Here is an 18,087-nt window from a genome sequence, read left to right as displayed (position 1 = left end):
GTTAGAGGGTCAGTTTTAGCTGTCTGCAGAGGGTTTGGCATTGGGAGAGCTTCTTCAATAACCGGTGTTGTTGCTGAAACGTTCCTGTTTTCATGGATGAAACCTAATTGGTATGTATTTCTTTTTTAAAGTAAGCAATTTATTGTTCAATTAATTAAAATGATTACAATTTAACAACATATTTACATTGGAAAAAATATATAACATTAGGTATAATTATGAAAGAAAGAAAAATCACAGTAGTGTGGGGAAAAAGAGGAGAACAGTAAATCTTGTTTTAAACATATAATTTGAATAGTACAAATTTGGTTCCAGCCAAATAGACTGGCAATTCAAGCATAACATTATTGTCTGCAATAGAATGGCTATCAATCAAAGGCTCGCTATCAAGTAAAGATTAGGCCATTGATCCAAGTTTAGTCCATGCTATGCAGATGAATATTACAAACGTGCTGTTTAACTGGGTTAGTTGTCCGTTCAGACTCTGCATTAGTGCATGTCTGCTGGTACCTAGCTACAATATTTTTAGGTATGGGCATAGGAGCGATTTTTGAACTTCAAGTATCTCCTGACAGGTATATAGAATGTGTTATAGTATTTCATTTGCATAGCAACAGAGTCTATAGGGTATGGTTGACCAAGTCTGTTTGCATTTTGGGGTTAGATCTTTGGTAGGGAAGCCGCCCACTCTGCGAGAAAGAAAAAAACTGTTTGAAGGGACAGATTTACAAGGACTGGCACAGCCCTGCATATTAGCAGGGATGCGCCAGTAAAGATGTGACACAGAGGAATACCCTTGCGCCACCACGGATGCATCTCATTTACAATGCGACTCACCATGGCGCAAGGATGTGTGTTGTGTCTTTTGTCGTAAGGGCAGGGCATTGCTGGAGTCGTGTCACAAGCGCAAGGCAACTCCAGTGATGCTCAGGGGCCCCCTAAACATAACATTCTGCTTCACTCCTTATGCCTGCTTTAAGCAGGCATAAGGTTTTGACGCAGCGGGGACGTAAAAGTGACTCAGTGAAATCTTGTAGATTTCACTGCGTCACTTTTACGGGGCTTCCTTGCGACCGAACGCCCACTCTGCATACATTATACCTGACGCAGGTAAATAATTAGAACAATGAGCGCTTAAGTAAGCTTGCTAACTATTCTGATTGTATAATTTTATCGTAAAGGAGGGTGGGACTGGGAGCCGTTGTTTAAACAGGTCCTGCACACAGAGCTCCTAGAGAACTGTGCTGCAAAGGGTATGCATTTCCTAAAGAGGACAGGGGAGAGACAGGTCTTTCTTCATGATGCCCTCACACGCCCCGAAGGATGTCATGCTTCATCATTGGGTTTTGCTCCTCGGGAGCCGGATTACGGTGAGGCCGTAGGGCATTGCAGCGCCGGCCCGACGGGCTCACCGTAAATGGGGCTCTTTGCCGGAGATATTTTTGAAGAAGCCTTGGGGTGCGTGCGGGTGAGAGGGCAAGGTAAGTGAGGTGCACGTGAAGTGGATCTTAAAATAAGTCTGGATCAGTCCTTTTCAGAAGCAATTTTAATGATTTAGGTAGATCCAGCCTAGTTACAAGGAGTGGACGCCCTATGAGGATATAATGTTCCAAACGGGCTGTCACAGTGTGATGGGTCGACATGTTTGGTGCCTTAGTCGCTCCTAACGAGTCGTATGGCACTTCTTCACGACCTAAGTTATGTTATGTTAATAAAATTTATACAGCGCGCAGCTGCCCCAGCGAAGGGGCGTCCCGGCGCTAAGACAACCAGTAAGCCAGCTACCAGATGGAGTGGAGGGTAGCAGTGGCACGTACAGAGCAGAAATGTAAGCAAATATTAGATCCTGGGTGGAAAAAGGTGCGTCTTTAGCGCCCTTCTGAACAGAAGAAGGTCGTCGATGGCGCGGATGTGGATTGGTAATGAGTTCCAGAGCTTCGCCGCTAAGTAGCGGAAGGAACGCCCTCCAGCTCTGCAGCGTTTAAAGCGTGGGACCGTGGCCAGACCTTGACCTTTGGACCGCAGAGAGCGAGAAGGGACATAAGGGGTCAGTAAGTTCTCCAGAATTTTGGGAGTGGACTGTTTAAGGATTTTAAAGGATAGGCACAATGTCTTGAACTGTATTCTTTGGGCCATCGGGAGCCAGTGAAGCTTCCGTATGGTTTCCTTCCTAAGTGGTGGTATATGTGCACAACTGGTAATCAGGCTCCTAAATTTTAGGTGGGTAACCTGATGCAGTAGGGTGGGGCCCTAGTAGATCTGTACTGGGCAGTTGAAGACCCCCAGTACTAGTATCTACGGCCCGACGGGGGACGAAACAGAGCACGTAGTTGCTCTGATCGGATGGGTGAACGGCAACTAGCTTGTATCCTACCCTTGCTCTGAGCCCCCTGTATATATTTATCACCATCTCTGCTATGGTTTTTAGCAAATTAATTTTTGTCTTGTAAGTGCGATATTATTTTTACTGTTTTATTTACTATTCACTTATCTTCTGAATTTGTAGTTGATGTAATTATGTAATCAAAGGGTATCCAGGTACTTTTTAAATGATTGCACCATGTATTGTTTGACTTTGATCTTGTTATTTCATGTCAAATTACACTACTTAGTGTGTTTTTTGGCATCTGTCAGTTTTTTACAGAGTTTGATGAATGCCCAGATCGGGCTAGTTGCTCTTTATTCAGGCCGCATTCTAGATGAATTTGCACATGCGATCTGTTTTTGCGAAGCTCGAATACATTTCTGTATACATTGGCTTGTATTGTATCCAGTGTTCTACCTTCTTTCCCACGCGAAGTTCTGTATGATATAGGGGGTAGTGATTTTGCAGTTACTATCTTTAAAAGTGGTTCAAATAACCAACTCTACCTTTTACTATTTACGTTTTAAAGGTGTCTATAAGTGAGCAGGCTTTGCTCAGAGAGATTAAAGATAGTCCTTGAGGTTCCCTTTCCTATCGAAGAACACCCCAAGATATGTGTCGGTCTCTACTGATTTGATTGTAGTCCCTTTGAGAAAACTTATGAGACCTGGCAGCAATCTCCTTTGTTTTCTTTGCGTTCTAGCGCCCACCCTGCCGATCGACCTGAGTCTGGGAGCGGCACTCGGAATGTCGGTGCTAATGATAAACAAAATCCCCTCTGGCTTTTGTGCCCACAGTTAACGTGTTTTTTTAGCGAAATGAATCTGGGCAGCGATTATTTCACGTGCAGCACTTTTAGAAGAGGTCCTTTTCACATTGTTTCACTGAGTCTTTAATGGTTTATCTCTATCAGGAAAGAAGCGTGCTTCGACTGCGATTGATCCGGCTGTTCTCTGGAGAGATCTGATTTACTACAATTGTGCATTAAGGGGAGGGTGCCCGGGAAATGCGAAGATGAGTTCCATGAATGATTTATCTGTTTCAGGAGGTCCTCGGAGGTTTGTCCTTGCAGGGTCAGCCACACTCCGCTAAACGAGTGTTGTTTTGAGAATATGAAATGAGGCCACGGCTGGAGGAGCGTGTCTTTGTTTCTTGATGTTAATGGACGTGCCCATTTGTTTACCTGGCACTTCAATTGGCATTAAATCTCTTCTAAAAGAGTAAGTTTTTCACAGTCATGTAAATCCAAGCGCAGGAAAATTAAATGATTTATCCAGGATCCACAATGTGGGTGACAGGAAAAGCAGGATTACATTTAAGGTCTTTGAGCTCAGAGCAAGTAATTTAATCAGCAAATAACATCTCCAATGCATGGCTGTGAATTTACTTGCACAACTCCCTGTGTAATGATTATATTAGAACATTAGAATGTTGGGAGCTCCATTGAAAACAATGGAGTGCTCCAGGCTTCCAATAACCAGTAGAAGCCCCGAGCATCAACATTCCAATGCTTAACAAAGGCCTCAAGGAGCCCGAGTATATTTCGACCCCCTTGGGCTCCATGATGTCTTTGTTTTACAAATTAGAACATTCTGCCCTGAAAGTAACCCTGGGCGGCCAACTACGCTACGCTCGCGAAGTTTGCATGGTTTGTGCTACTTCACGCTAAGCGAATTGCACGTAGCGCAGTGCAAAATCGCGTAGCGTAGTTGGCATTTTTTACTCGCTCGCGGTCCTTAACGTCAAGTTGGTGACCGCAGTGAGCAAAATGACATCCCGGCAAGACTTTTTCCTCGTTCGCGATCAGCAACATCAAGTTGGCGATTGCGAACAAGGAAAATAAACCTCCCGGCGAGATTCTCAACGCAGGGAGGTCAGGTTTCTCATTGTGAGTGGTCGCGTATGCTCGCGACCGCTCGCGATGAAAAACTACCAGTCCGCATTGAGAAAGCTGCCGCTCGAGTATAAATCTACTTGAGTGGCAGAAAACGACAGCTCGCACTGTGCGAGATGCAGTTTTCAATGATTTCACAGTGCGGACAAGCATCCGGCACTGTGCAATCATCGCGAACAGCGCACTATGCATATCTCGCGTAGTGCAAAGTGCACTTCCCGTAGCTACGTGTAGCGCAACTTCGCGAACTACGCCCGCTACGTCGGGCTCTAAGGCTGTAGCAAGTACTGTAATGGTTACTAGTTTTAGAATATGTATTGGTGACTTAGAACGTCAATGGTAATCTCCACGAGTGGTTTATAGAATGCCTACAAGTAGTCTAGGATGCAAATGTCCTAAGGGGCTTGATTCCAATGGGGATTGGGTCAGGTTTAGTGTTTGGAACTCTATATGAACAAATAACGAGGTATAATTGAGAACCTGTGTGAATACACATTTGTTGTTCAATGTTTTGTGTGCACATTATGAATTGAATTAGGATCCCAGGCATGTAGATTAGGTTTATGTTGTCCTGATGAATTGCCATAGATCTGAGAAGTCTAAAAAGGGCAAGAAACATGTCGACCAATTAGGAGGATAGAAAGGAACATTACTTCCTAATATATCCCCAGTTGTTTTTATCCTTCAACAGGGAACTCTAGAATAAAGTACCTTTGGAGGGGTACCACAGATAATTTTAACCTCAGCTCAACCAGACTATATACACAGCTGGCGATTAGCTCCTGAATTACAACAAGTTTATTTAACTAATTTATGGAAAATTGAACGAAAAAAGATCTTAGGCAAAGAACCCCTGTTTATGGGCCCGTTGGTCAGCGTCGGTCCACTGAGGAGCTATCCCAATGAATGAACGTTAAACACTTTTAACAGACAAAGCAGCCTTGGTGAACAAAATACAAATGTGGGTGGTCTTGCCTACATACAAAGTTTTTAAACCCCAACCATACCTTTTGGCACACTTCTCTGAGGCAAAGAAGCACGACTTAATGCTAATTAGGCTGGGAGACTTTTCATCAAAAGGCTTAACCCCAGCATGGAAACAGGACTGGTCCACCATGGAGTGTAGACTCTGCGGACACAGCAGTGAAACATTCCTCCACCTGTTGTGCATTTGCCCGGCGCTGCTATCACTTAGGAAGAAACTGCTACGTCCATCTCTAAGACAGTGGCAAATAAGATCATGTCAACCGTCAGGGATTAAGCTATTAGGAGGGTCCCCGGTTCAGTCAGCATGGAAGTCTTCGGATTATTTGACCCTAGCAGCCAAGGAGTTGGAAAAATAATAGAGACCCTGTGATATCAGGTCTGACGTGGTAGAAGATTTGCCATTTGCTTATGATGCTTTGTACAGAGGAGAACCTTATAAGATATTTTGTGCATATATTTATGGTATACAAGGCAAACTGATCACAGCACTTTGCGTTCGGGTGCAATAGCATCTCAACCCAACTAATATATTCCTGCATGTCGCCATTTGCTGTAGAAGCACTTGACGAAAGGACTCAAATCAAGTCATGTTTCAGAGGTTATCAAAATGTTTTTATAAACATGCACACAATTTCTGTAAGTTTCCTTTAAAATAGTGCGTTTAGCACTCATTCGTTTGGCTTTGCATCCAGGCCACGGAATATTTGCAGCTGAGGATAACGTCATGAGCTGTGTACACCCAATAAAAGACTTAGGGGCAAATTACCAACGTTAAGCGATATTTATCGCTAACGATGCTTAGCAACAAATTTTTTACCGCTAAGCATCGTCAGAAATTATCGCAGATAAACCTTGCTATTATCAAGGTTTATCGCAAATGCGATAAAAAACGGCCGCAATGCATGAATATCGCTGAAAAGTCCGCGATATTCATGCATTACCGAGCTAATGCTCTTAGCCATGTTATCCACCTCCCTTTGGATAACATGGCTAAGAACTGCTCAGGGCAGGTGTTAGTTTTTGGAGATATTTGCGCTTAGCGCGAATATCTCCAAAAGTTGGTAATAGGAGATAGCGATGTTAGCGACTGTTTCCAGTCGCTAACATCTTGGCACGCCCACTTTGCATGTCATTAGTGACAAATATCACTGACATGCAAAGTGGGGCCCAAGATGGTCGCTATCTCCTACTAGCTGTCGCTAACTGGTGTTAGCGACAGCTAGGTAATAGGGAGATAATTTTATCTCCGCTTTCTTGGCTTTTAAAGCCAAAAAAGCGGAGATAAACCCCCTTGATAATATGCCCCTTAGTTTTTTTCAGTACAACAGAGGCAGCCCAAAAAAGACAGTGGATAACTTAATTGATTGAGCATTTGACGTGATTCCACTTGTTGTTTCTAATCCGTCACATTATTTATGTAAAAATGGACCTCCAATTGCATTTGCGCTTTTAATCAAGGTTGTACTGCTTAAATTGAGGCATAATTAGCTGCTATCCATATGCAGCCAATCAATGTGATATAATATTGTTGTTGTAACATGTGTGAACTTTTCACAGCTTAAATTATTTTGTTTTAAGAAACTGATTTGCGTTTTTAGATTGTAAAGGTTTTGATAAACCATAAACAATAAAGTATTATATGATTACACATTCCCACTCTTTTGGGTGAGTAAGGGCTCTTGCTCCGAAAAATAAAACACTCTTAACTTGCAGCATAACGACCACAAGTGGTGCCACCCTGGGATTGATAGGACGGGCATATATTTTATTGTGCCTCTGTGTGTGATGTAAACCATTCTGACCCCTGTGCTGGAAGGAGCAGTCCTTTAGGAGAAACAAATAAAAAAAAATAGTAGGTGCCATTAACATCAATATTTGGGTATTTACTCATACAGACAGATACATCTTGCAATCTTACAGTGCAAGCACTTCTATGATATAGTTAGTTGAAAAAAGTTGAAAAAGTGCCTCCAATCATAGTTTCTATTAAGTACTTGTGAAACAATAACAACCTATGCGCCTTTGTTTTCGTGTCTAGGTGTTAGGCTCCAGTTAGCTCACTTCCAGTATTATATTTATACACAAACCAAAAGGAAGGCTGATAGCCCTTTAAATCAGTTTTTTGTTTTGGGACCAGCTGGAAGTGTAACTAAGAAAGGCCTCTTGTCGCCTGCACCTTGCTGCTCTGAATTGATTGCAGATAAACGTGCAGGTGTGGCTGACCTTTGGCCCGGTGTCAGAAAATGACACCAAGACAAATTAGGCATGCCTTGGCAGCCCGGATCCGACCAAAAATAGCTACCAGAACCGGGATCCGTTGCGATTCCCCTACTTTCCAGCACTGCTCAAGCCTCTTTTTTTTCTTGACGATACACAGTAACATTTATGGAGCGTAATCCTGGCAAGGAAGCAACCAGGCACAGTACATTATATGTGGTATTGGGAGATAATCAATAATGTGTACATCAAGTGGTAATGACAATTTTTTAGTAACAGGGAAATTGAGTGATTTGCCTAGAGTCACACTAATGTTGAGCCAAGCTCCAAGGCCAAGAGTCCAAATTAGGTCTCCAGATTTTAAGGTTGGCAGTTCTAGCTGCTAAGCTACATCTTACAAAAAACCATTTTAGGGTAGAAAGCAAATGATCTTAAACATAATCCCAGCGCTTAATCGGAGCCATTGCACGTTTATTGGAAAAGGACAGATGTGTTCCATCTAGCTGAACTTGGGACACTCCGTTAGCATTAAACTGGTATTCAGGCAAACACGAAAAGTGTGCATTCACACAGAAGCAATGCAGTTGTACAACAATTGGTAATAAAGAAACCATAAATATTCTTATCTAGAACTAAGTGAGGGCCAACCACACCAGAGTGGATATATGAGGTGAAACTGAGCAAGAGTTTTAGTTGGTGAAGAATAAAAAATCCACCAGCTTTGAACGATGGTTGGTCCGTAAAAGTGATGACTGTCGCCTCATTTCTGAATTGTATGCTATGTTAATGTCGGACCCAACTCCAAAACGTACGAAGGCAAAGGTTCAATGGGAGACGGAATTGGGCAGGCCATTGACATCCAAGGAATGGGAGCACATCATATATCGCACGCACCACACAGCACACCATACAGCGGGGGTGGAATCAGCTTTCAAGCTATTCTCCTATTGGTATTACCCGCCTGCGCATAGTTAGAGTTGGGACAAGAGTAAGACTGATCACTGCTGGAGGGGATGTGGTATGTCAGGGACCTTAGCGCACCTACTATGGCATTGTCCGAAACTTCAGCGCTATTGGGCTGAGGTTCTCGATAACATAGATGCAGTTTTTGGCACAACACTGCCCAGAGCACCGGAATATACACTTCTTGGTCTTTCACATCCAAAATGTTTTCCACTAAAGTCCATACAGGGTAGACAGATAGCTCTTGCGCTGCCAGCTACTTGGAAGGTCGTTCTGGCTTTGTGGGGTACCTCTTCAGAACCTGACCTGCTATCCTGGATACAACGCATATGGCATTTGCTAGTAATGGAATGGATGTCCATGAGAGTAGAGGGAGGAGGAGAAGACTTTGCTAAATTGTGGGCGCCCTTTTTGAATTTACTAACTAGAGATATGAGGGAAGTTACAAATACTTGCAAGTTCTCCAGTTAACACCGTTGGATCAGGAGTCAGCAGCCCCGACCTAGGCAGAATGATCTCTAAAGCATTCCTTGTACTTTTGATTGTAATTTGGCCTTGTTTTTACCTTTTTCTATAAGAGGATGACGGCTGTTGCGAAAGGGGTGGTTAGGGTGGGGTGGGAGGGATTCCCTTTTGTTGTTTTTTGTTTTTTCATCTGCACTGTTGTCAGGTGACGTTTTACCAGTTGTTTAAAACCGCAGAAGTTGTGCTGTATTCAGAACCAGTTCTGCTCACTACGCGGCCTGGCTCCGGGTTGTTGGCAATACACGCTGTGTCATGTACTATTTAATCGCTCTGCCGGCGTGAAGATGTAGGAAGGAAGCTGTGTCTATCATCTATGTCCTCTGTTAATAAAAATATAGCCTTGCTCATTCTCTGAGTCCTCTCCAGAGGTTTCAGCCCAACATTCCGGGCAAATACGCCTAAGTTTAGCATCCAAAGTAAATAAGGGGGGGTGCACATACACTGGCTAATTCAGAGGGGAGAAGTCGCTGCATCCCCCACGTGCAGCTTAGCAGAAGGGAGCTGACCGCATGCGTGCGGTGCAGCTGCTGAAACCATTGCCACCTGTCCCAAGCAACAAAGCCACTCTGAACCTACAGCTTGGCTGGAATCCTCCGGGGCCTGTCGGCCCGTTGTTACTAATGCCAAAGAGTTACAAGAGTCAAGCAAGCCCAGCTGAAGACGGCTGTAATGCCAGAAACCGGTCCAGGGAAGCTTGATTCCGGTCCAGGGAAGACATGGCTTGGCAGTTCGGGCTGGACTGTTCCCATGAGGCACAGGGTCAGACTGATTTGCATATGGCCATGACTGAACTGGGGTGGCGGGGTGAGCTAAAGAACGGTGATGGATTCAACCCAGATCAGTTGACTGGGGGTGAGTGTTTGTATTGTCAACGCTCCGTCCATCAGGACTGTTCCCATGAGGCACAGGGTCAGACTGATTTGCATATGGCCATGTCTGAACTGGGGTGGCGGAGTGAGCTAAAGAACGGTGATGGATTAAACCCAGATCAGTTGGCTGGGGGTGAGTGTTTGTATTGTCAACGCTCCGTCCATCATCACCTTTGGTTTTTCTTTGTTCGCCCTAAGTTGGCAGGGTATGCTCAGACGCGAGTCCCTTGCTCACTTTGCCACTGGAGTCAAGAAAGCCCGGCTGAAGACGGCTGTAATGCCAGAAACCGGTCCTGGGAAGCTTGATTCCGGTCCAGGGAAGACATGGCTTGGCAGTTCGGGCTGGACTGTTCCCATGAGGCACAGGGTCAGACTGATTTGCATATGGACATGTCTGAACTGGGGTGGCGGAGTGAGCTAAAGAACGGTGATGGATTAAACCCAGATCAGTTGACTGGGGGTGAGTGTTTGTATTGTCAACGCTCCGTCCATCATCACCTTTGTTTTTTCTTTGTTCGCCCTAAGTTGGCAGGGTATGCTCAGACGTGAGTCCCTTGCTCACTTTGCCACTGGAGTCAAGCAAGCCCGGCTGAAGACGGCTGTAATGCCAGAAACCGGTCCTGGGAAGCTTGATTCTGGTCCAGGGAAGACATGGCTTGGCAGTTCGGGCTGGACTGTTCCCATGAGGCACAGGGTCAGACTGATTTGCATATGGCCATGTCTGAACTGGGGTGGCGGAGTGAGCTAAAGAACGGTGATGGATTAAACCCAGATCAGTTGACTGGGGGTGAGTGTTTGTATTGTCAACGCTCCGTCCATCATCACCTTTGGTTTTTTTTTGTTCGCCCTAAGTTGGCAGGGTATGCTCAGACGTGAGTCCCTTGCTCACTTTGCCACTGGAGTCAAGCAAGCCCGGCTGAAGACGGCTGTAATTCCAGAAACCGGTCCTGGGAAGCTTGATTCCGGTCCAGGAAAGACATGGCTTGGCAGTTCGGGCTGGACTGTTCCCATGAGGCACAGGGTCAGACTGATTTGCATATGGCCATGTCTGAACTGGGGTGGCGGAGTGAGCTAAAGAACGGTGATGGATTTGTAGTGTGTTTATCTAGGTACCTGAATCGATATTCCTATTCTTTGCCCTTGTCCGGTTATAAATCAATAATATCCCTACAACGGCATAGGAACCCGTTTCATAATTTAGTCATAGCGCATGCTGTCACATTAAGCAAGCCTATTCCTCCAGCCCCCTAGAAAGCACACAGAGTTCTTAAACAAATCCAAGTCTCCAGCAACCTGGGAAATCCCCGCTGCTTTGTTTTGATTTCGTCCGAGAACTCCTGTAAAGCACTGTAAGAACGACCAGTTCTTAGTGACATCTTTATTGACGTCTTATGTCCATCCTTACGTCAAACCCAGCACCTCTCAGGTATAAATATACCAACGTTGCCTTAAGCAAACACACGGTGGTGATGAATCTGGAGCAGCTACTACTTGCCCAAGAGCCCAGCTGATGCGAGAGCCCACGGACGCTGCCCCTCCCTTTTGACGCGCTGAGAAAGACGCTGTCTTTTCTCTTGCCGAGAAATCCAGCCTCCGGCGTTTCCAGCCTACCCTTGCGGGTGACTGGGATACCGAGTCCTGAGAGAGAGATACCAGCCCTCCTGCCTTCTAATACCCAGGTACTGAACTGACTAAACCCTTACAGAGAATTCTTGAGTCAGATTCTTGGCAAAACAAACTTAACTTAAACTGCTACTGTCTTACTCCCTCCCATGTATTAGGCTTAGGTCAGGTACACCGGGGTAGGCGTAGTTAGAAGCACCAGTTGAGTACGATTAGTCAATGTATATATGTATGCATCTATTTTATCCATTTTAAAGTATCATATGGCTAAGAAACCATATCCATGCTTTTACAGTATTATTTCATAATCCTGCTTTTACTGTATGCACTTTACTTTACTACAAGTATTTCAATTGTAGCAATTCATTTCTCTTGTATGAGGAAAAAGACTGCTCAATAAATAACACCTTTTATTGAAAACGCCCGTCTCTCTTTTTCTCTGCAATCTGGTGAAACTAAGTACGCACCTTTGACTGAGTGAAATAGCTGTCTTTTGTTTTCACACGACTCTAGAGATACACTCTTATTTCAGAGAGAGCAAAGTTGTCATGTTTTATGGTTGTCAGAAACGAAATCCCTTCTTGTCTATCCAGGGAGGTTAAACTCCTCCTCGCTTATTCGAGAAAGTTTCTAGTGAACTCTGAGCTAGCTGGCAAAAAACTTAAGTCTAATATAGTCAGTAGAGACCTAGTTAACCTCAGTCCTACGTCTACACTACTGAAGATATTATTCCAATGCGCAGAGCCTATTGGGACTATAGGAACTACACTACATGGCGCCCAACGTTTGGTAAGGCGATAAATCTAACGCAAGACGTTAGAGTAACTCAGTCGTGCTTTTTCACACAGACCCTTTCTCCCGTAAATACTCCAAAGACGTCTGGAGTGGGTCAAAGGTTAAAATCCGCCGAAACTTAGTAGGAAGTGATTTCTATGTATAGTTTTTGGTTTATTCAACGTTGAAGGATACAGTGTTCCAAAATATTGTGCACCTAATCTTTGTTTCCTTGAAACTTGATCTGCAACAAAAACCCTTCTGTCAGTAAAAATATCAGAAACTGAAGAAGAGAGGGCGACAGCTAGAATAGCAGCTCGTCTCCTAGAGGATGACAATAGTCTCCTACAGACAGACCCAGATGCAATAATCATCCCGGTCAACATAAGAAAAACTATAACTCTTAAACTTATAGAAAATGGACTAACATCGAGAGGTGGTACAGTCATATTCGTAATTGAGGCACATGAATATCGGCAGACAGAGGTATTCTATTCATGGATAAACTTTCCAGCAGCAAACGCTGTCACACACGAGTTCCACTATTACAAAATAGAGGAACCTCCGGATGACTACACTTCTTTCGAGGAGGTGGAAATCCCATTAAAATACCAAGAGCACCTGCTCTGGTTTAAAGGCGCCCTAAAACATAATAATCACATCACCAGGCTCGGTCCACTAGGTAGACCAGGAGCAAAGTGGCCGGTTCTAGCCAGCTACACACCACATCCAGACATCGAAAAAATGTCAATACCAGAACTTTTAGCACAGCTAAAACAACTGATTAAAATACATAGACAATTAGTCCAATATGTAATGCGGACTTCAACAGTTCAACCAGCTATTAACATTCCACAACTGACCCCTCATCAGGGGAACACAAATACAATTACACCACAGAACATACAGTCATGTCTGGGTAAAGTACCCATAAAACGGGAACAAATTCCATTCTGGTTAGCACAAAAAATCACTCAAATAGAGGCAGTATTTCCAGATACTACCCCTGTTGAGAAACACAGAATTCTGACTATCTGTCTTCCAATGGGGATCGCACCACATGTGGAGGACTGTGACACTTGGGGCACAGTCTTTGCTTCCATTTATACAAAAACACATGGTGTCCCGTCCATGGCGGTAATACCCGATGTGCTAAGACAGATTCAAAATGAATACGGTCCAGAACCTGCTTTAACTCTGGGTATGAAATTACTGAAAGACTTCAAGCAGGTCTCAGCTTTATTATTATCAAACAAAAAAGGAGAAGCAGCATCTGTGGCGATCCGCCAGAAATTGAAAGAAACAGATATAGCAGAACAACCATTTGAACTTGCCAGAATCATAGAAAAATCCTATGAAGAGCTAGGAAGAGATAGTTTGGGTGAGAAACCAGTAAAACCCCAACTAACTGAAAATCCTGAAAAGATATTTATTAAAAATAATCTAAACACTCCAAAAAAGAGCTGGGATGGAAATAAACAATCCACTCCCAAAGAAAAAAGATTCCAGTCCAGAGGTAAGTCTCCTCGGCGGAGAGAAAGATCTCCGGACCAAGGACACAAGTCTCCCCAGAGGGAGCCCTCTGAGAAAAGATACAACCTTAGAAATAGGGATAATCTAAAGAAACCTGATAGATATCAAGATATTGATACACGTCCCTCTCGATCTTTTCAGACTTCGTCGCAGAAATCGGAAAGAAGACGACGGTCAGAACACAGGGAAGAGCACGTCAAGTCCAAAGACATGGAACCTGCTCATCACAGTAAAAAATTACAATTTCCAAAAAAGAAGGTAGCCAGTATAAAAGTAATCAAACATGCCGAGGATCCTGAAGACACAGCTGAAAAACGGAGAGTGGGCTCAGACAATGCTAGACAGCGCAGCAGAAGTGAGCATAGCTCGCAAGATCCTGATGAATCATCTGGAGACAGTGGACACGAATGAATACATTCAGGTGGAAACTGCAGACACCAGAGTTAGCAAACCTCATAAAATGTACTAAATAACATTACGTATAGAGGGAGATAAGACTAGGAAAATAAGGGGTCTATTTTGGGATAACCTCTCCAAAGTCTATGACATCCTTTTAGCTGAAAAAGACTGGCCACCAGAGTTTGTCAGGGGGTGCCCTCATGGCGAAGAAATGATTATGCCTGCCTTCTCAAATCACATTCCAATTAATAAAAAATATACATTTGCAAGAAAGTGGGCAGTAGCCCAAGCTCCTGCATTATATAAAAAACATGTTGGATGGGATGAGGACTCTCCTCCTCAAAAAATCCAGTTAAAAAGTCAACCAACTGCACAAAGGCAGTACCCAATTAAGCAAGAAGCTAAAAAACAGGTCAGGGAGATCTTAGATCAACTTGAATACCAGGGGGTGATTTAAACATGCACCTCACAAATGAACAATCCTTTGTTTCCTGTCTCCAAGCCAGATGATTCATATCGTCTAGTTTTGGACTACAGACATCTAAACTCATGTTGCAAAACCTTTGCAGTACAAAACTCACATAGTGCAGCACTAATGAATAACATCGTGCGAAAAACATACAAAACAACATTAGACATCTCTAATGGATTCTTTTGTCAAAACATAGCACCTGAAAGCAGGTATTTGACCGCTTTCTCAATAATGGGCTCGCAGAAAAAAATTCTGTCGACTCCCCCAGGGGTTCAAGAACAGCCCAGGAATATTCTCAGCGAGAGTAACAGAGTTACTACAAATGTATGATGATGAGGCATTATCTTATGTCGATCACATCTATCTAACAGATGATGACTTGGATACTCACTTGAAAAGAGTGAACACCATAATACTTGGGTTCGCAGCAGATGGTTACAAATTCAACTTTAAAAAGTCACGAATTGCCCATCTAACTGTCCTGTTTTTAGGATATGAATTATCAAGTGAAGGCAAAAGCCTGGCAGACAATTTCTTAGAGAAATGTGCTGTAATCCAAGCACCAAGAACGCTGAAAAACTTACAATCAATTCTAGGTTTCCTGAATTTCGGAAGAACTTACATTCTAAATTATGCAGAGAGGGTTAAACCTCTCTATGAACTAATCAAACCAGATTTTAAAACAATCAATTGGACTCAAAAACACACAGAAATGTTGAGATCATTGCAAACAGACATGTTAGCTAAAACAAAATTGCAAACACGCGATAACACATGCAACCTTGTGATCCGGGTCATCCCAGGAAGATGCGGATTCACATACCTAACCTCTAACGAGGGAGAAAAGGTACCAATAGCATACAAATCACACTTGTACTCACAAGCTGAAAAAACGTTCAGCATTAAGGAAAATATTGTTCATGCGGTTCAAACAGCTGTAGCAAAAGAAAGAGACCAAGCCGATGGTAGACAGATTACTGTTATAACAGCAGAATCAGCTTTTGAGGCATTAACAAGCCCATGTAATTTACCTACCGTGGCATTAAATCCAAAGTGGATACAATGGGAAAATTCTCTTGCTACAGACAAAGTGAAATACTATTTTGACCCGGAAATGAAAAAAATGAAAAATCTAGAATATGAAAGAGAATATTCTCTGCCAATCGACATTCTGCCCATACAACTTTACGCCTGCGTAATATACACAAACAGTTATGCAGAACCCTCAGTTTGGGGAAAACAAGCCTACAACGCTACATGCGAGGTTGTCAAATGCCGGTGGCGCGGACGTAAACTGATTCCACTGGTAACAATGTCACAATGTGTAAAAGACAATTCAGGTCAACAAACTGAATTAATAGCTTTAAAAATGGCGCTCGGCATTGCCGATCGCGAATTCCCGACACTAATAGTGTGCGATTCGCATTCCTGCGTCAAATCATACAACGAAAACATTCAGAAATGGGTTGAAAACGGTTACAAAGATGACACAGGTGCCACAATAAAGCAAAAATCGCTTTGGGAACAAGTAGTTCTTTTACAAAAAGAACTACCAAAGACTCACGTGATACATACACTGAGTCATCAGCGTGATGGCGTTCACGTTGTAGGGAATTCATTGGCTGAGACAGCCACAGCGGAAGCAACTAAGCCGGCTTCCGTAGCTACAAAAAAGCGTTCAGGAAAATACATAGACGGGGAAACGATGCTGGCGGTGAAAACGTCATCAAAAGGCGACTGTGCGGCGCTACCCGTCAACTATCCACTCAATTATACATACATAATCGATGCAAACTCCGTTCCTTTTGCTCAAATCCCTGGAGTGGGGGATAGGGTAATTCCAAACATGAACAGGAGAAACTTATTAATAGCAGACGCACACATGGGTGAAGGTCTAGGGCATCGAGGGATCTTGAAATCTCTGAAAGAATTACAATCAATATACTGGTGGCCAGGAATGAGCCTGCAAAACTACAAATTTGCATTTTACTGTCAAAACTGCAACAGAGACCGCAGTGGCGAAATGTCCGGAGTAGTACCAATGCCCTTCTTTTAGATATCATAAGAATATCAATGAAAAATACCCAGGAATTGGCGTGCTACATTCTGACCGGGGTCCTGCTTTTAGCTCTCGAGCTTATAAGGAGGCCATGACCAGCATGGGCATTGCATTGCGGTAATCTTATCACTTCCTTCCTGAGGGAAATGGGATGGTGGAAAGAAAAAACTGAGACATAAAGCAATCTATAACGGCAAAGGTATTAGGTTCGGGGGTTGGGTGGGTCAAACATTTAACAAGTGTCCAACGTAGTCTTAATAATCTGCCAAGAAATTCTCTAAAAGGTTTCAGTCCGTACGAACTATTGTTCGGGGCTAGAATGCATATCCAGGACCTCGATAGTCAAACTTCAGTGGTAGAAGGAAAATGCTTTGATATCAAAGATCGTTTGGCTACTTTACAGGACTTAAATGAAACAAGAAAAGACCTGAGCAACATAAAGTTGAAACAACAGCCAACAGCCACTGAAGAGAAACCACCTGTCCCAGCAAGGCCTGTCTGGATTCCAAAGATTGGGGATCTGGTCAGAGAGAAAATCGCGGTGAAGAAGGAATTTGGGCCTTCTTACAGAAAAGCAGTACCTGTCTTAGCTGTCAACGGAACAAGATCAGTTGTACTACCGCCCCTTGCTGGTAAAAAGGAGAACCGAGTTGTATCCATCGACCTGGTTAAACCACAATCATGTGGCCAATAATAAGTAGTAGGCCAAGTGGACTCTCAAGAAATAGCAGAACACCAAAGTTTGCTACAAATCAAGAGGTTCAAACTGAGAGACTAATCACATTTGATAAACCTACAGTGAATCAACAAGGACTATGCAACAAAGCCATGGAACTTATGCCTCTTGAAACCCAAATTGCAACAATTCGTCAAGAAACACATGTCTACAACGATGTAGCCACAGACTATGCAAATAAAACAAAGAAAAATCCAGAAACAATTCCAATAATTGACAGAACTGCATCAGGCTACTTCATCAACTTTGATGACTTTTCTGAGGATCCGAGCGAACCTGAGGAACAGCTAACAACAACAAAAACTTTTAAAGACAAAGCTAAGAAACTCTTTCATCAACTACAAGAAACCTATCTGATTTCCCCATGGATTGAATTTTGGGTGGTGCTAGGTGTACTTTTCCTCCTGCTTTGGCTCATCATGGTGCTATGCTTGGGACACTTCATTGAAGGAAAATATATTACATTGGACACAGCAAGTCAAAATATCAACCCGGTCCTAAAGCCACACAAGTCTTCACACATCGAGAAAAGTGAACTTTCTTAAGTAAACTTCACAGCCAATCCAATACCCAGTGGGGTAGCATGGGACAAAACAGATTACGAAATATATGGCCCGGTCGAGCTCTTGAAGTATCCTCATCAATTTAAGGTTTCATTAAGTGACTTTGTA

Source organism: Lissotriton helveticus, chromosome 3_1, assembly GCF_964261635.1.
Source record: "Lissotriton helveticus chromosome 3_1, aLisHel1.1, whole genome shotgun sequence".
In the NCBI taxonomy this organism is placed as follows: Eukaryota; Metazoa; Chordata; class Amphibia; order Caudata; family Salamandridae; genus Lissotriton; species Lissotriton helveticus.
The sequence above is the reverse complement of the archived record's forward strand: the minus strand, read 5'-3'. Positions refer to the sequence as shown.